Source organism: Gobio gobio (genome assembly GCF_949357685.1).
Source record: "Gobio gobio genome assembly, chromosome: 1".
In the NCBI taxonomy this organism is placed as follows: Eukaryota; Metazoa; Chordata; class Actinopteri; order Cypriniformes; family Gobionidae; genus Gobio; species Gobio gobio.
The window spans coordinates 62,699,084-62,719,889 of record NC_137097.1 but is presented as its reverse complement, the minus strand read 5'-3'; positions in this window follow the sequence as shown (position 1 = coordinate 62,719,889).

The window sequence follows — 20,806 nt, the reverse complement described above, 5'->3', positions numbered from 1 at the left end:
AATCGTAACAGTAAAAATTGTGGTGTGTAACAGTGTAAGTATATTTTTCTGCACAACAATAATTTAATCTTTGATGACAGAATAATTGCAGTTCACATTTACTTCACAAGGTGGCAATATCGGATACACAATGATGAAATGACATTTCACACAAAAAAAAAAACTTAATAGGTTTGGCAAAAACCTCCCAAAAGAAAAGGAAGTATCATCAGCAAAATGGTTCAGTTATTTACTGCAGAGCAAGTACTAAACGCAATCAATTATTAGTGTAGCCTACTTGATGGAGCATCTGGTGAAGAAGCGATCAAAATATTGATTGAAATTGGTTTTGAGAATATGTTTGAGATCACGAATATGAGCCATTGAGAAATGCTGTCTGTACTATGAAATGAGCTCTGACGATGTTAACCTTTAAAAAACCAAGAGTTATGAACCAGGGAAACGCTCAGAGATGCAGTAAAACAACATACAAAACGTCGCAGTGAACGACAGGGTGAACAGGCTAGATGTTAGCTGTGTCCCAAAGTGAAGGGCGCGCACTTCGAAGGCCGCATTTGAAGTGCGATTGCGTCATTGCGGCACTACGAAGGGTGTCGCAAGTCGAAAGCGACTCAAAATGCGCCCTCCGTTTCTCAGGCAAAGGAAGGGTACAGCAGATGGAACCTTACCACAACTTCGCAGCCTACCCTATCCCAGAATTCATAGCACACTGGTGATTACAGGATTTGACTGGTCTGCATTCCCGCGGCGGGTTTAAATTTCCCAGTGAAAGACGGTAGCGGTCGGTAACTCAAGTGTAGCCTGGCGCAACCGCTTGAACTTGAAGTAAACAAAACGTTTAGTGCATTCGTGGTAGAGCAACCTGGCAAGATAATTTCCCAATTTTAACTAGCTTAAGTGTTATTTATTTCTCAACCATTCTCTCAAGAAGAGGAATCAGTCCATTCTCTCCTTTTTTGGTCTTTTTTTCTTTTATCTCTTTTTCTGCACTTTCTTTAAATACAAATTAGATCTGCGTGGGGCTGTTTTCGTCCCGCTCCCGCAATAAGATCTATTAAGCACCGCACCCTCCCGCTCGCGCTTCAAATTCACTCCGTGCTCACGCGCTATAAATTATTTTATTCCCGACCGATCCAGCTAAATTTAGATTTTGTTTCCAGAATCTCTGTTTTAAATGTCCTCTACAGAAAGAGAGAGAGACTGGGGATAACAGAAGTAAGGCTATGTTGGCCAAGCAATCATTTATTTATTTTTTCTTATAGGCCTAGGCATACTGTCAACACCTAAAATATTTCACAGACAAAAATAGGCTAAATCAAATACGACATCTGTCACTCAAAACTATAAGTCAAAATGCAAATAAACGAAAACTGCTGACATTACTGCAAAATAAAGTATTTAATATGAATGAATGAATAAATGAATGAATGTCGCTCACTGACGACGTCCATTATACCTCCAAAGGCTGAATGTAAAGTCGTGGCCGGGATGCACAGAACAATTTCTCTATATTATTATTATTTTATTTTATGCAAGTTATTTGTAAATTAAACCAAGTAATTGCTGTCTATTGTTAATTTTCGTTAACTTGAAATGTGTAGGCTAAATAAAAGAGAGGTTGTTTTGTACATTCTGTTTATTTTTGTAATGCAAGTTATAATTTGTAGAAATTCATATGTTCATTATATTTTCTTGTCATGTAAATTAAAATGTGGAAATGAAAATAAATTGGTCTATACATTACTTAAAGTACTTTTTACCTATTTTTATCTAATAGTTTTTTTAACTATTCAGAGGCCTACAATAAACATCAGAAACAACAGAAATTTAAATTAACAGCTGAAACAGAAGAACACATTTCTACACTTTCATTGAGCTGAGCGGGCGACGCTGCAGGAGCTGGACCGGGATGGTAATGCACAATAGAAACCCTGGTAAGGCCTGTGCTAGCGGGACATCATCCTCTTCTGGGATGAGCGCATATTTCCACTGTCCGCAGGTTTGCGGGGCTGAATCGGTCGACGGCTGGCATGTCATAAAAAGTATAGCTACATTGCATCTGAGATGATGTGAGTTGAATAAAAATAAAATAAGTAGGCTACTTAAATAAAGACTTGGACGTAAATATATAAATGTTTAAAATATATTGTAACAGTTACATTTAACATAATAAATAAACAATAGTTGCAACTTAACGATTAAATATTTAACCATACACAGATTTACGTGCTTATGGTCCGGTCTCCCATCATCGTGGCTTTGAAGCATGTCAAAATCCAATAAAACTTATAAAAAGCAAAAAATAAATAAATAAATTCTGCTCCATTTCTCTATTTAAAATCTCCTCACGAACGTCCGCTGTCAGTTGTCACACACCTGCTACAGCCCATTCAACGACGCTCGGTTCAGTGTTGGCAAGTCTGGAATTGGGAGGCATTTACTGTTGATGTGGTTTGTTTTGTTTGTAGCCTATAGTCCACAGGTGTAAGTTGTCTTTACTTTAGCAATATTTGTACTGGGCGCCCCCCGCGTTTTGGCATATGCTGGCCCATTTTGGCCGTGATTCCGCTACTTTTGATTAGCAATTGGAGGGGTTTTTGTTGTGCAGACCTGGCAACCCTGTCCCTCGGTTCGCCCTTCATGCACTTCTAAGGCGTGGCCTGGTCTGGCCTTCGAAGTGCACGGCCTTCGAAGTGCGCACCCTTCACTTTGGGACACAGCTATAGACAGAGGTAATGAGGTGAATGAGACACAGGTGTAAACAATGAGTGCTGATGAGTCCGGGCAAAGGATTATGGGTAATGTAGTCTTGGTGGAATGACAGTCCAGGGTGGAGTGCCCTCTGGTGGTACTCATGGGCACTCTCACTGGTGAATCGTGACAAACGAGGACAGTAATGATGGAATAAAACATCTGCTCAAACTGAACACTCCAAAGCTCCAAAAGGTAACAAAATATGCTTTATTTTATTCTTCTGTAATTGTTACTCTAATATCTAAAATCAGAAGAGTTTTATATTATCGCGATAGGTAGATCCATCTGTGTTAGATACAGTGCCTCCGGCAAGTATTCACAGCGCTTCACTTTTCACACATTTTTATTATGTTACAGCCTTATTCCAAAATGGATTAAATTAATTATTTTCCTAAACATTCTTCAAACAATACCCCATAATGACAATGTGAAAGAAGTTTGTTTGAAATCTTTGCAAATTTTTATATATATATATATAAAAACGACCCATTTAAAACCCCTTAAAATATGCTAATGTGTAGCCTACTTCTTTTTCATGAGAGTTGCTACGCTAACAACGCAACACTTTTGTAATCATAAAAAATACACAGCACAAAGAAATAATGATAAAACTCTAGAATTATTTATATTGAAATATTGGATTAATTATCCTTTTTTCTAACCATCATCTTGGATTAAATTGTTGCAACCTTCAACACTGGGAGAACGCCTATGATGACCTACAATGCTGCCTGCAGGCAGATCACTGGGAACAGAACACAAGTGTGCTTGACATGCACTGAGGAAAAAAGCTTAGACAGACAATTTCATACAAAAATGAGTGACTGACAAAATGTTAGACATTGACAAAAGTATGGGTCCAGGACCAAAGAGAAACTATATAAATAAAACAATATTAACAAAGTGACTGACTCATCCCCAGGCACCATTTTACTTTGTTATTAACCTAGACTTCTCCCCACATTTATCCTGTCCCTCTGTTCCTCTGCGTTTGCACGGCCTCCTGCATTAGCCCAGGGCTACATGGTAATAGAGGAACTACTTTCATCATTCCCTTTTCCCCTGCCGTTTTATCTGTTTATTCTCAGCTGAAATGCACTTAAACCTTGTGATTTATTCCTTTCATCCCTACATTGTGTGTAGGTGGATGTGTTTGGGGCAAGGGGGTGTTTTCAACTTTGTTTTTAGGTCAGGGAAAATGATTTATGGCAATTATTGAAATTAATTTATATTGAGAAAGTTCCTCAGCAGAGTGACTGAAATCTCCATAATGCACTTTCTCCTGCACACAACTGTGAAGTAGACCTATCTACTCCTACAAATTTAATAAGTACTGTGGCTGCTCTGGGTTGAGTGTTTTGTTTGTTTGCAGTGTGGATTTTCTGGGAAACAAATAGCTTAAATATTACAGTATTTTTTATATATATTTTAAGTTTTATTTTTAATAATGACAAACAGGACAGAGTTACCAAAGCAGGTATTCACATTTATTATTTACAGCACATCACATTTGCAAATGAGATATTGCTTCTGTTCAATAAGCAAGAGGTAAATACTGAGAAAAAATTAAAAAACAATAATACCAGTTACTTTGTCTATTTTTTCCCTGCCATTGGAAATGGTTGCAAACAGTAGCACAGCAGAATCAACTGTTAGCCTATATGTCTCACACATTCAATTGTTGAATGAATGATTGAGTGACTCACTCATAACTCATTTAATTCCTGAATAAATCAGCGTTATTAAATTAATCGTATGAGTGCATGATTCACTGACTCACCCATATAAAGAGAGTCACTATCTTCGCTCATGAATCAGTATTGTTGCACGAATCAGGTGAGTGGATAATTCACTGACTTACCCATAAAGACAGTCACTTTCTTTGTTCATGAATCAATATTTTTGCCCGAATCAGGTGAGTGCATGATTCACTGACTCACCCATAAAGACAGTCACTTTTTTTGCTCATGAATCAATATTTTTGCACAAATCAGGTGAGTGCATGATTCACTGACTCACCCATAAAGAGCATCTCTTTCTTCGCTCATGAATCAATATTGTTGCTCAAATCAGGTGAGTGGATGATTCACTGACTCACCTATAAAGACAGTCACGTTCATCGTTCAAGAATCAATATTTTTGCACAAATCAGGTCAGTGCATGATTCACTGAATCAGCCATAAAGACAGTCACTTTCTTCGCTCATGAATCAATATGTTTGCACGAATCAGGTGAGTGGATGATTCACTGACTCACCCTTATAGACAGTCACTTTTTTCGCTCATGAATCAATATTTTTACACAAATCAGGTGAATGCATGATTCACTGACTCACCCATAAAGACAGTCACTTTCTTCGCTCATGAATCAATATTTTTGCACGAATCAGGTGAGTGCATGATTCACTGACTCACCCATATAAAGACAGTCACTTTTTTCGCTCATGAATCAATATTTTTGCCCGAATCAGGTGAGTGCATGATTCACTGACTCACCCATAAAGACAGTCACTTTTTTCGCTCATGAATCAATATTTTTGCACAAATCAGGTGAGTGCATGATTCACTGACTCACCTATAAAGACAGTCACTTTCATCGTTCATGAATCAATATTTTTGCACAAATCAGGTGAGTGCATGATTCACTGACTCACCTATAAAGACAGTCACTTTCATCGCTCATGAATCAATATTTTTGCACGAATCAGGTGAGTGCATGATTCACTGACTCGCCCATAAAGAGCATCTCTTTCTTCGCTCATGAATCAATATTGTTGCTCAAATCAGGTGAGTGGATGATTCACTGACTCACCTATAAAGACAGTCACGTTCATCGTTCAAGAATCAATATTTTTGCACAAATCAGGGGTGCGTTTCCCAAAACCATAGTTGCTAACCTGTTAGCAACTTAGGTCGTTGGCAATGGGAAATTGCATTGCAACCATCAAAGTTGCTAACTTAGTTAGCAACTATGGTTTTGGGAAACGCTCCCCAGGTCAGTTCATGATTCACTGACTCACCCATAAAGACAGTCACTTTCTTCGCTCATGAATCAATATGTTTGCACGAATCAGGTGAGTGGATGATTCACTGACTCACCCATAAAGACAGTCACTTTTTTCGCTCATGAATCAATATTTTTGCACAAATCAGGTGAGTGCATGATTCACTGACTCACCCATAAAGAGCATCTCTTTCTTCGCTCATGAATCAATATTGTTGCTCAAATCAGGTGAGTGGATGATTCACTGACTCACCTATAAAGACAGTCACGTTCATCGTTCAAGAATCAATATTTTTGCACAAATCAGGTCAGTGCATGATACACTGACTCACCCATAAAGACAGTCACTTTCTTCGCTCATGAATCAATATGTTTGCACGAATCAGGTGAGTGGATGATTCACTGACTCACCCTTATAGACAGTCACTTTTTTCGCTCATGAATCAATATTTTTACACGAATCAGGTGAATGCATGATTCACTGACTCACCCATATAAAGACAGTCACTTTCTTCGTTCATGAATCAATATTTTTGCCCGAATCAGGTGAGTGCATGATTCACTGACTCACCAATAAAGACAGTCACTTTCATCGTTCATGAATCAATATTTTTGCACAAATCAGGTGACTGCATGATTCACTGACTCACCTATAAAGACAGTCACTTTCATCGCTCATGAATCAATATTTTTGCACGAATCAGGTGAGTGCATGATTCACTGACTCGCCCATAAAGAGCATCTCTTTCTTCGCTCATGAATCAATATTGTTGCTCAAATCAGGTGAGTGGATGATTCACTGACTCACCTATAAAGACAGTCACGTTCATCGTTCAAGAATCAATATTTTTGCACAAATCAGGTCAGTTCATGATTCACTGACTCACCCATAAAGACAGTCACTTTCTTCGCTCATGAATCAATATGTTTGCACGAATCAGGTGAGTGGATGATTCACTGACTCACCCTTATAGACAGTCACTTTTTTCGCTCATGAATCAATATTTTTACACGAATCAGGTGAATGCATGATTCACTGACTCACCCATAAAGACAGTCACTTTCTTCGCTCATGAATCAATATTTTTGCACGAATCAGGTGAGTGCATGATTCACTGACTCACCCATAAAGACAGTCACTTTTTTCGCTCATGCATCAATATTTTTGCACAAATCAGGTGAGTGCATGATTCACTGACTCACCCATAAAGACAGTCACTTTTTTCGCTCATGAATCAATATTTTTGCACAAATCAGGTGAGTGCATGATTCACTGACTCACCCATAAAGACAGTCACTTTTTTCGCTCATGAATCAATATTTTTGCACAAATCAGGTGAGTGCATGATTCACTGACTCACCTATAAAGACAGTCACTTTCATCGTTCATGAATCAATATTTTTGCACAAATCATGAGTGCATGATTCACTGACTCACCCATAAAGACAGTCACTTTCATCGTTCATGAATCAATATTTTTGCACAAATCAGGTGAGTGGATGATTCACTGACTCACTCATAAAGACAGTCCCTGCGTCCCATTGTCCATACTATCCATCCTAAATAGTATGTGAGATTAGAATAAGTGTGTCCCAAAGCATATGTAGAAAAGAGTATGCCCAAAATCAATCTATTTCTGGTAGATTTTCGAAGTGTGGATCCGTGCACACTATAAAAACTAATATTGGCCACAACCCATTGCGGTTTCAAGGAGGATTTTGTTCAGAACTACAAACAAAAAAGTGTTAAAAAAAAAAGACAAAACATGGCAGATATGCACGACTGATGGTTAGAGGTTTAGATGAGTGACTAATAATCAGTTTAACCTGATAAAAAAAATTTATTTAATGTTATCCTTATTATTTAATCTGCAATAACAATGTATACTTTTATAAAGATCCATTTGGCCATTAACTTGCATTATTATGCATTAATATGAGAAGAGTTTCCGCATGAAAGACCTGCGACGTGCTACTGCATTTCTCTCCAATACGGTAGGAAATTAAAAGAAATATTTCCCCTGTGACGAGATGATTGACAGGCCAGTTTATGGTGACAGGATGCCACAGAGAGCAAAGACGCAATTGTATGACATGATAGTATGTCCCAAAGCTATACTCTTTTGCTAAATACTCAAAAGTATATACTTTTAGGGTGTTATAAGTAGGCGAATTGAGATGCAGCAAGACACTCTTTCATGCATGAATCAGTATTCTTGAAAAAAATCATGTGCATGATTCATTGGCTCACTCATAAAGACAGCGACTTGTTTAATTTCTGAATAAATTGGTATTTTTTAAATTAGTCGAATGAATGATTCCGTGACTCACTCATAACTGTGAGTGAATTCTGAATTGATCAGTGTTGTTTATGAATCAGACGAGTCATTGACGATTGCCATGGCTGCATCCAAATTATGAATACTGCCCTACTATTAAATATATGCCAAAAAAGTATGTGAAAAGCATGTCTGTGGGCAAAAAGTACCTGGATGCTGCTTGACCAAATAGATTTGAGGACCTGAACTAACTTTATAATGCTTTTTTTTTTTTACTAATTGTCTATTTTTTTCACACCATCACTACATTTCACTACATCTATAGCTACTATTCATTATAAAGAGCATGAATATAGGTGACCTAACACTGTCTTCAGCGTAATATGAAGTAAAGCTGTCCAGACCACATGTGGTCTGTGGCAGGTATAGAACTTGATACAATTAGACCCTGATATTCATGTCATACTGTGATTCCAGATATCGAGCTTTTCAAAGGCAACAAAACAAGACCTGATGAAATTGATTATCAGAATTCTTTGCTGGCATCACCTTTTGTGACATATTAAATACATTTAAGTGCCACAAACTGGTTTTTGTATACCGTGCCTTTATTTCTATTGTTACATATGTTTTAGTAAGTGTGATTCTCCTTTCAGCAAGTGGCATTTAAACAAGGGTCTGAGCATGTGAGAAAATGTTCTGTTTGTTAAGAATGACGTGAGGTATAGTAGAAATGTCAAAGACGTCTTGACATTCCTATTTTGGTTCTTTAAAAGGCACACTTAGGTGAGAACACTTCTGAAATCCACTGAAATGGAATCGTGAGATTGTCTGATGTATGCTTATATGCACTTTTGTCAAAAATATATATTACAAATCAACCATAAAAAAAGCATGTATGAAAAAAATACATTTGTTAAATATTTCAGATATTCTTATTATTTAATACAGATGGCTCAATGACGGCGGAGTACATGTAAAGACTAAAGCTTTGTGTTTTGTAGCATATGTGACCCAAATAGGCTGTCTTGTATCACCAAGAGCTCTAAATATAATTGTATTGTACTGTATTATTATGTTAGACTCATAGATGTTAATAATACCCGGAAAAAAATCAAGAGGAGAAAGATGCTTTTTGCCCCTATAATGTGTATTTATGGCCTCTAGCAGCCTGGCCAGACAGATACGACCGAGTGTGGCTTCTTTTAGCTTTGTTTCTGTCTGTTCCAGCATTTAAGGGACTGTAACTTCTCCCCAGGTGGCTCTTCATCTCCAGGCTGATGAAATGCTTGAGCACATGATAAATATTTAATCCACATTCGAGATCAGCGGCCACACTTTTCAAACAATCCTGGCAGAGGTCCTCAGTGGCTAATTGTCACACCTATGGCATACCAATGAGGTTACAGCGGGCACGAATCAATGCCGTCCCATCAGCCCCAAGGCACAGCTGAGACCCAATTGGATGCTGATAGAAAATGACAAATGTAAGTAATGTAATTTACCAGAATGGGGAGTGATCCATATTATGCTAAATCATTACAGCTGTGTACATCATATGAATCTGGAGTAATCTGAGAATCATATTATTACATAAAATAACATTAGGCATTTTTAATAATAGACATTATTACTTTTTTCATTTTTCCGTCAAACAATAAATAAACAAATAATGAATTAATTATATATAAATTAAAATAGATAATGTTATCTTTAAATCATCATTTGAACCACATTGCTTTAGATCAACGACATGCTTTAGGTACTTTGTTCAACTTGAATGTCAAAGTCACCCTGACATTTGTTGTAATGCATAGTGTTCTTATATAATAAAAAATAAGGCAATAGGATGGTTCTTTTTTAAGCCATTTAATGTCATTAAATAGTCTTTTTTTATAATTTAATGAATATTCTTAATTATAGTAAATGTCTAAATTAACCTTAAAACGTCAAGTTGTCAATCTGCCACCATAATAACAATGACCTATTTAGATATTTGAAAGTTGTATTAATGTTGAGAAAAAAAAAACTCAAAGTTATTATATACTGTACTGCATGTCTATTCTATTCTATCGCTGATGCTCATTGTAACGCAGTGAGACTCTGAAAAAAAAAAATACCTTCCAAAAATTCTGCCACAGCGCTATTTATAATATATTTCATTGGCGGGCTGAAACAGACAGAAGAGACCCAAATTTCAACTCTGAGTAACGGATGCTTGTTAATAAAACTAGACGCAATTCTGTCAAAGAAACAATAGGAAATACAGTGCTCAGTGCAAAGACAGTTATTAAAAGTGTGACATAAATGTAGAGCAAGGAAGCTGCTGACAGCAGCTGTAAAAATATAGGTGTCAAATATGCACTGTCGTCAATGCATGGATCTGTGAAAATAAATCTTGATGCTAGAGAGTTTATTGTCCTGTCCAAGAAGATTCATCTATGTTTACAAGTAGAAAGACTGCACTCATACTTCAAACTGTCTTTAGGGGGCAATTTATTTGCCAAACACTTCCAGAAAAGTTTTAGGCTTCGAAAAAATGTTCCAAATGTTTTCATCCCTGATGAAAATATAAGGTTGTATGCATCACTGTATCTTAAATCAAAATAGATTTACATACATTTAGTTTTTGGGGGTCAAAATAAATTCCAGCAGAGCGCTACAACAACCATAATGAAATGACCCTTCACAATAGATAATGCTTTACAATGAACTCTGTTAGAGAGCTACATATGGCAATTTATCTGTTCAATAAAATACCTTTCTGACCTGTTGAGTAATAAGAACGCCATCTCCGCATTACTTGCTAAAAACATGTTTTAGACAAAGGATTGATGATGTATTGCCATTTAAATAAATGAATAGCAAACACGGAGCACCTGCAGAAGATGCAGTACAACTGCAAACCCTGAGAGCCACACACAACAGAATAAAATGACAGAACCAGCACTTCATTTGTCAAATATCCCACTAGTTTTCTGAACCAGTCAGTCAGTTTCCTGAGCCACATATGTTTAATGAAACTAGCTGACATTTCCTATCAAGAATAGCAAGGGGGGAAACACAGGCCAGGAGCCACAGTAGTGCTCAAGAAAGTCCAAGGACTGCTCATTTGGAGTTGCTTCAACAGCCTCGAAACTTTGAGAATGAAGAAGTTAAATCCTGAGTATGCAGCCTGAAGCGAGAGGACATGCGGTTGCTTTTAAGAATGCACTTTTAAGTGAAAGAGATGACATCTTGCATTGCATTTATTTCATATATAGCCAAAGGTGCAGGAAAAACTAAAATGTCACAGATTTTTTTTTTACAGTTTTTGAAAGTCGGAAACAAACAAGGTCCATGGTAGAAGCATAGAAGCGCCTGACTGGGTTCTGATCAAAGCCACAGATGAAAAGGGTAGAGGGGGTGGACGTGGGTCCCTGGAGAGTGGTAACCATCTGAGAGCAGATTAAAGTCCCATTCATTGATAATGAGTTGGGAACTATGCAAAATCCCCATAGTGAAAACGTGAAATAGGTCTGACCTGTGATCCATCTCGCTCGGGAACACGTGTTCACGATATAGTTCAATAAATGCAGGTGATACAAAGAAGAGAACTCTCTTCTTTTATGTTCATAATAAAATCAAGGACCAATTCACCATTTGACAGCTTTTCTGAAACAGGTCTAAAACTATTAGTTTAGTTTAACTGTATTGTCCGGAAATATGTCTTTTGACACTAGTATCATATAAATCGTACGCACATAAATGCTTACAAAAATTGCTTACAACAGAATTACACCAACTACATATTTCCTTGACACATTTCCAAGCCTCCAACAATAAAATTTAAAAGATTGATCAAAACAATCAGTTGAATCGCTGATGCTTAGTAATTAACTCCTGGAATCGAATGCAAGACTGTAAAACATGATGCTTGGCTTTGCACTTGTGAATGCTTGATTATTTAGGAATTAAAACAGACCATGCGATAATGCACAAAGAATTAAGAATGTCATCTTAAATGCTGTTGTTAATTACTCACCCTCATGTTGTTCCAAACCCACCTTCGTTCATCTTCGGAGCACAAATTAAAAATATTTTTGATGAAATCCAAGAGCTCTTCCGATGCTGTTCACATGATCAACATGCGTGTGATGCTAACGCAGGAGCTGGCCAATACTGAGCCGGCGTAGAACCCAGAAGCTATGCAGTGTGTTTACAACGTCAACAGCGTCAGAGACTGACACGGAAGAGAAGAAATTGTTGAATAAAGTCGTTATTTATAACTCGTTGCTTCACAGCTGAATCAAACAGGAGAGTTTATCAGTGACGCGTTTATCAGTGACTCCCGTTTTATTCAACGAATCACTTAACTATATCACGTTTGCACTGTTAGTGAAGATAAAAGCATTTGTTGGTGTACAGAAACTGAGTTGCAATCACGAGATCACCGCTTTCATGCGCACAATGTTCATCTCTGCAACCTTTCATGCCACAATCTTAATATAATGCCATAGATCTAAATATGATTACATAGATCTAAATGTAATGCAACACTTTTTCACGATTAGTTAACCATGAGAGCTATAATAGTAAAAACGCGCTAAAAGAGAGAGTAATACTTCAATACTATTTCAAATGGAAAGACATTAGCCAATCACAGCAGTGGGCGTTTACACTGAAGTCTCACAGCAGACACGCCCCTTAAAACAGAGCGTTCAAAGCAGAGGGCTAAAATCAGGGAAGGAAAAATGCCTTTTATTTATAAATTATGAAAATGTTTGATGTAAAAAGCATTCTAACATTATAAGTGCACCCCAGGAAACATCATACAATAAAACAATGCAGTTCATGACCCTTTTAAATGATTGTTAGGCCGCATTAATTAGGTCTGCCGGAACGGGGAACACCTTCCCATAACACCTAATGTACTCATTATATCATAAAAAGAATGGCATCTACGCTAATGTTAGTGTCTCTGTTTATCCCGAGGTCTACTGTAGTCTGCCGGATCCAGATCAGATGGTGGACCTGCGCCTAGACATGACCACAACGCAGCCCTGAAGTGACAACACGTTGTCAACTAGACTCTCCCCTGTGAAGGACTCCTTGCCTTCCCTTCCCCTCGGTACAGATAAAAGCACATGTGCACATATACGTATTCATACGCGCTTGCCTGGCTGAACACGTAATGCTTGCGTACATGCCGTGTTGTTTAAGTGGCACCAAATTAAATAACTATTCAGTTTTCACAACAAAAATGTATCAATCAAAAACTTTTCTTCTAAAACAAAATTAATTTCCTATTATCACTGTAAATCTGCTTTGAAGCAATCTGTGTTGTCAAAAGCGCTATATAAATGAAGGTGACTTGACAAGCCTTATCAGCCTGCACCATCCAAAGTTTCATGACAGAACTTTGTATATATTTCTTAGTCATGGGAATTTTGAGTCCTCGAGTAAAAGGGATGAGTATGATCTTTACACATCGCAGTTGCCATTTTTTCCCCATACAATAAGAAAATAAGTCCCGGAGTTTATGTTGTTTATGCTCAGTGATCTTATTAAAGCCTGGATAATTACATGTGGAAGTTTGTTCTTCTGTTTAGCTGTTAGATTTATATACCACGAAGCAATGGTATATGTAAAGATACTCTCCATTTCTGATCTATGCAGACTGAGTTTGGTAGGTATTTAAATGGTAGATCTTTTGAGACAGCTCTAGCTGCAGCTAAAAGAGGTGTTTGAAAGGTCAGAGTGTGGCATTCATCCCTCTAGCCAATAGCATTTGCCATCCTCTGTTATCTGGAATGATGTGGACCTGTAAATAGCGCTTGTTACTCAAATGGGTCACAAATTTGAACTTTGGATGCTCATTAAATTAGCATTACTTTCCCTACAAACAAAAATACTTCCTGCAATTGTACAGCTATTTATTCTTGTAACGTGAATGATTCAGCCTCCAGGCCATCGGCAATGTCAAATCACACCCGTGGTCATTAAAAAATCTCAGAACAGCTAAATTTCAAGCCCTGCTCTCCCTATTCTAGCTACCTAATGATACTCAAATGTCAGAATGATATATTTGTAATCTAACTGTTGTGCGACGAATGAGTTGGTCGGAGCAGTGGCACATTCTAGCTGCTGTCCCATTATCTGGCAGCCTCTACAAGTGACTGTATTTGCGGCTCATAACTTGACTTGGATTGGCTTCTTTTTCATGAAGCCCTCTGGAAGGTGGCATACAAGTGTAGCACTGCAGTTATCAGGGAACATTATCGTACTGTGAAAATGGGGCATTTTGTTAATATATTCGCTGTGTGAGATCTTAAAGGAAGTCTCATATAACCTGAATGTAATGCTGTTTCAATATCTTTAGAGGAGCCATAGATAAAACTAATGCAAAATGATTCTCATTAATCGTTTGAATGCTTTAGTAGTAACAAATCACTGTGGATATGAGGTTTTATACTACAATAAATCATGTAACGCTTTAGATTACAGCCCGGAAAGTAAAACAAATTTACAGCGTAACTTTCGGTAAGCAGTGTTACTATAAAGTACATACACGTATAGGTATAAGGGAACAATATGTAACATTTGGGGAATAAAAGGGGAAACTACCAGGAAAATGAACAAATTATTTATACTTACGCAGTACTTTCCATGCTATAATCTAGAGCGTTACCATAAATGTTTTTTTAAAAAGTATGATGGCCTTGTTCTCCAACAACAACAACAACAACAACAACAACAACAAATCTTATGACATCTCTAAATTTAAGGAAATTGTGTAAGATCATGTAAATAATTTCTTTCTATACCCCATATTTACATTTGTACCATAGGCTCTTTGGAAAAATGTGCCTTCAGGGCACAATGTATCTATGCGCGCAATTCAGGGCACGTTTACACGATAAAATTGTACTAAAAACAGAAAAGTAAAACTTTTTGCGCACAAATGGTCAAAACTCCACCCGTGAAAATTACTAAAAATGCTGTATTATTCATGCCAGGCCAGTAGTTGGCGATGTCACTTTGTAAATAAACACTATGCACCTATTAGTCTCGCGTAGCCATACCTTCAGACTGACGGCAGAAGGTCTGGACTCCATAGCAGCATTCATTGGCCATGGACCGCCCAAGTCCATGATGTCTGAACGACATTTAAAGCAATCAATCACAGTTTGTTTTGTTCCTTGTCATGTTTAGGGGAGTGAAAATGTAATGTCGATGTCCTTACAGCCACTTTTCCACTGTGTAGTATGACTCAGCTCAGCTTGCTTTACTTTGGCTCGGTTTGCTTTTCCATTGCATTTTAGTACGGCTTCAAAGTGGGTGGGATTATAGGCTGATTGTTATAGTTGCTCCGCCACCTCGTCTATTGACCATGATACAGCCATTTCTTTTTTCAAGTTGCGTGACTATTCTCTCTGACCAATCTGCAGTGTTTTAGCATCACATTTTAGTATCGGTACAGCTCACTTGGAACCTCAACCGAGGTGATACTAAAAAAGTACCAGGTACTGTACACAATGGAAAACTCACCATGAGTGAGCCGTGCCAAGCGGTGGAAAAGTGCAATAACAGACCAGTGTGCAAAACTCATGGATGTATTTTAAAGAGTCTATGATGCAAGTTGGACCTACTTCACATACTTTTGAAAATCCAGTGTTTAGTTGACCCTGATAAGCGCTCATTGTCACAGTTCTTCCTTGAGGAGGTTTGACGTCACGGCATCTTTGTTTCCTGACGTATCCTTGAAAAGCGTGATACATGTCTCCCAGACACCCTGTAGAATTCAACCAATCAGATGACGACCTTGAAAATCCTGAAGTGCTTCCAGTTATGTGTGCCTTATGCATCAGACGTTCAGCCAGTGGTCCGTAGGCATGACGTCTGAGTCAGAGATTACGCGCCTATGGACTGAACCCCTAAATACACATGTGCAAGATGTCAGCGTTTTCACAAATTCACGTTTTTGTAGTTTACACAGAGACGTTGAAGGCCCCTGAAACGCTGTTGCCGTGTAAATGAACGGACAAAACGCATAAAAAGTTTTTAGTTGAAACCGGTCCCTCGTTTTCCTGGTGAAATGAACACTACACTCTAAAAAATGCTGGGTTAAAAATAACCCAAGTTGGATTGAAAATGGATTAACTCAGCAATTGGGTTGTTTTAACCCAGCGGCTAGGTTAAATGTTTGCTTAAAACAGGGGTCTCAAACTCATTTCACCTGGGGGCTGCTGGAGGTAGACTCTGGGTCAGGCTGGGCCGCATCAAGTATTACACATAAAAAGTGTTTCAAGTATTCCAAAAAAAAGTAGCACAACTGATCCAATCTTCTCAATCTTTATTATTAACAGTTTTTCAAAATGAATGTTTCTTCTGAACATGAACTGTTCCTCTGAATTTGAACTAAATATAGCCTATAGAAATTAAATCATGTAATATGAAATAATGAATGATTTTAATTTAATTTTAAATAATGGACTAATTCACAGCAAGGCCGTAACCAGTTCAAACAGAACAGTGAGAGAAATTCTAGGTCTAATTCTAGTTGGGAAATAATCTTTTTAGGACTATTTGTAAACAATATTTGCATTAATTTGCGTCAAATATATTATTAGTCCCAATGTTCTTCGCATGAGTGAATGAATAAATACAAAGATTCACAAAACACTTTCGAATTTTCTTGTGGTCTGGTGGTAGAATTTTTGTCAACCGTGTCAAAGGTTCCGGGTTCTAATCCGCTCTCATACAGTTTTTCTTCATTAAGATCAAAGATGTTCATCAATGATTGTATAATAAGACCATGGACACGTTTGCATTTTGTTTTGTGATTTCACCGGAAAGAATAGTCTCTCTCAGCAACGGCATTAAGCGTTAGATTGACGCGCTCGTCTGTGTGTGAAGACTGTGCAGTGTGCACGAGCCAAAAGAGACCCTAAACCCCGCCTACTTTGATTTGATTGGCCATCTCAATCTTTTTGACATTGACGACCACTGTTAAACCACATTCGTTTCAACTGTGTGATCAGCTTCGTTTGTCTGTTCCTGTCAATCACGCGGTGTCAACCCATTATACTGCACGAGGGAGGGGCGAGCCAACTCTTTCTCTCTCTCTCTCTATCTCTCTCTCACACACACACACACACACACAAAGGAGGCAGCAAGCGTGGCAAGCGCTGCACACGCAACGACTCAGCAAAAAGGTGCTTTTCAGAGCAACGCGCGGGCCGCACTAACACTAAACTTTGATGTCAAGAAGGGAGCCACAAAATATCATCCTGCGGGCCGCGAGTTTGAGACCCCTGACTTAAAACAACCCAATCGCTGGGTTAACACAAACCCAATTGCTGGGTTAGTCCATTTTCACCCAACTTGGGTTATTTTTAACCCAGCATTTTTTAGAGTGTAGTGGCAGTACAATCACTATTGCAGTCCTGTGAATTACAAATCACAATAAAATAGCTCAAAGATTTAGAAGCAAGCTAAAATGGCATGTTTGCTGCAGCAAAAAAAATTTCATCTCACGTTTACTTTTGTCAACACCATCGGTTGGGTTTAGTGTAGAGTTTAGACTATAGGTGCTATAGGTGCTCAAACACCATAGAGCATTAAGCTTTTAGTGCCATTCACAGAACATTAAATCTCCAAATTGCCACGATACCCATAACAACCAATGCAATACAACGTTGCCACATTAACAGTCATCCATTTCAGACAAAACTGAACATGCTTTTAGTGCCACTTGATATTTGACTGAAAAAGAGCTGCGAATCATGCAAAAGAATATAATTTTGCAGAAATGTCGGCACAGGCACATTTGTTTGATGAGCATGGATTGCAGTTCAAGCACATTTAGTGATGTTTAGCCTATGCTTAAAACAATTAAAAAATAAACTTAATTCAAGACAGTCAATGCAGTTTTGCTTCTCAAGTATTTTTTTTTTTTTTTTACTGATTAAGAAAATAGAAGAAAGAGAATGACTCTTAGTAAAAATGAGTGGTCTCTTGGAAACATGGCCTCTGTCAGAGAAATGCATTGAAGCCCAGCTGCATTGATGTGAGAAAAAAAACCTTCCAATGTATACATAGAAAACATTTTACATCCATCTGTTGGAACCAATAGCAATAGTGCACAATTTGAGTAATGATTTATCAAAATAAACTAACACTGCCAGGAGGAAGAACTTTTGTAAAAGGTCTGAAAACATTACATGGAAAAACAACATTGGAGAATTCTCAGAATTGGACATTGAAAGAGGAGGGTGAGCACGGAGCATCCTGATCCCTAAAACATTATGGAAAGCGCATTGAAGGTTAAAGGAGATGTTCAGTGTTTCTGTCTATTTCCTGCTCAGATTGTGACCCATATAGTCATCTGTGTTTTTAGCCCGGGTTCTCTGCGCTCGTCCCCAAACAGATGGGTACTGAAGAAAGCAGGCGGAGTTTTGGCTCCATCACTAAATCATGAAACCTGCCGCCCTGTTGGCACATACACCTCACACCACAGGCTGCAATGGCCTCCTCGGTATAGGACTATGATGCTAGTACCAAAACAAACCTAGAGTACGACAAAATCACATCCTTTGTGGAGATAAAATGCTATCTATCTATCAACAAAACTAAAACTATTTCAAACTGAAAACCTTGAAACTTCAAGCTTTTAAAATTACTTTAAACTTTCTGGCTAGGCTATCTCAAGCAAACTTACTTTGTCTACAAACTTCTTTTTTTTTATCTAATTCCTGTTTCCCTGCTCTGTTAACTTTCAGTTTCCTCGGTTACTGATTATGTCCTTGTTTGTTTCTATAGTTACGTATTAGTTTCACCTGTGTCTAGTTTCCTTTGTTCTATTTATAGCCCTGTGTTCTAGTTGTTCTTTGGGTTACACTTTATTTTATTGTAGGCCTACTTACTCAAATAAGTAGTAACATTAATTAACTACATACACTTACTATAGAATTGCGGTTAGGGTTTGGCTTAGGGTTATAGTTACTTGTAATTATGCATAATTTACTATTATTATAAGTACATGTAATAGCATGTAACTACACGTCACTTCTCGTTTATGCATGGTTTGTGGTTTTTCTAGCATTTCTCCTGTGATTTCTGTTCTACTTATTGTATTGATCAAAAAATACATGTTTAAATTGTACATGCAAAAGTAAATAAATAACTAAAATAATGTTTATGTATTTATTATTGTATTTATTCTATTTATGCATCATAATAATAATAATTTATCAGTTATTATAGTAGTAGTAGTAGTAAAGATACTTTTCTGAGTGTCTGTTCTAGTTTTATTTGATAGATTATATATAGATATAAATAGATAGACATAATGAAGACTCTAGCAAGTGTACTCAAGAATGGTAGGATATTGTCTCCTGATTATCCACAGCCGTGGACACTGGTGCTATTCATAGACACCGTTACTCCACAGATGTCTGTGCTCCAGCTTCCAGCAGGGATGTGACAGTTTCCAATCTCAAATGTAGATTGATTAATGACTCACAGCTCCCCGAGAAGCCTCTCTCTCACTTTGCCTTTATCAACCTTGGATCATTTAGCCCTCATGTTTCTGTTGAGATGGACTTTATTATTTTTTTAGGGTCACACAAATGCTATAGACCTATTTGTAAAAAAAAAAAATTGAATTCAACCTCTTTTTTCCCTGTTAGTAGATAATCCCAATAATATACTCTGTTTTATCACAAAGTATATCTATGAAAAGTGTATCTATCCCTTCCAGTGACTGTTTCTGTTTGGAGTTAATTTGACCCCAGCAATTAAAGCATTGCAAATGTTAAAAAAAAAGCTGATTCATTCAGGAGCGAAGCATTGAATCATTGACTCACGCGATTCGTTAAAAAAACGCTGCATCATTTAGGACCATCATGTTGATCAGCAAACATTCTGCTGTGATTCTGTTTGAAACTTTTTTGGAGTAAAATACTCAATATTGACAATATTGTGTCTAAAATGTACGTCACGTAATATTGGCTTAAACTTAGCCTATGTTTTAATTTATTAACTTGATTAATTATACCATTGGATAAAGAAAACAATAGTGGTGATCTTAAAAGGAGGACAAATGAGTGTCCGGCTTAAGGCTGTGCCGGTAGACGGACATTGTATCTTAAAACCCGACAGATGGCCACCCTATTTAGCATTTTTATTTTTAACAGTTAGCAAATATTGCTGTATTGAGCCTCGTCACGTTTAGCTCTTTAATTGTATCGCATATGCACCTGTAGCTTCAAATATTAAAAGTATAGTTAAAAACTGTACTTGCAGATAATATTCCTTTCAAAAACTTAAGTGTCACTTAAGTGTTCTAAAAGAATGCACAAATAATTAACACACTTAAGCACTTCTTTTTAAAAAGTGCACTATAATAACATCAACTTACTTTAAAATACATTTTACTCATGTTTTAATAATATTTTGTCATGCTATAACGAAGTACACTTATTTTGATAAGTACTTAAGTACTTGATTATAATTGTAACTTTAGTGTGTTATTTGACAATTAAAAGTATTTTAAATGTACTAAATTACATCATTAAATATGTATATATTTTATATATATATCATTTTCAATAGAGATGACATTAAAGTATATTTAATTTGAATATATAAATATTCTGATAAATGCTTGTCAGTACATTCGACAGACAATATAAGTAATTATGAAATCACATAAAACATGAAAATATATCAAAAAGGCATTCTTAAGTTAAACTAATTGCATTTAATATACATTTTAACTGACATTT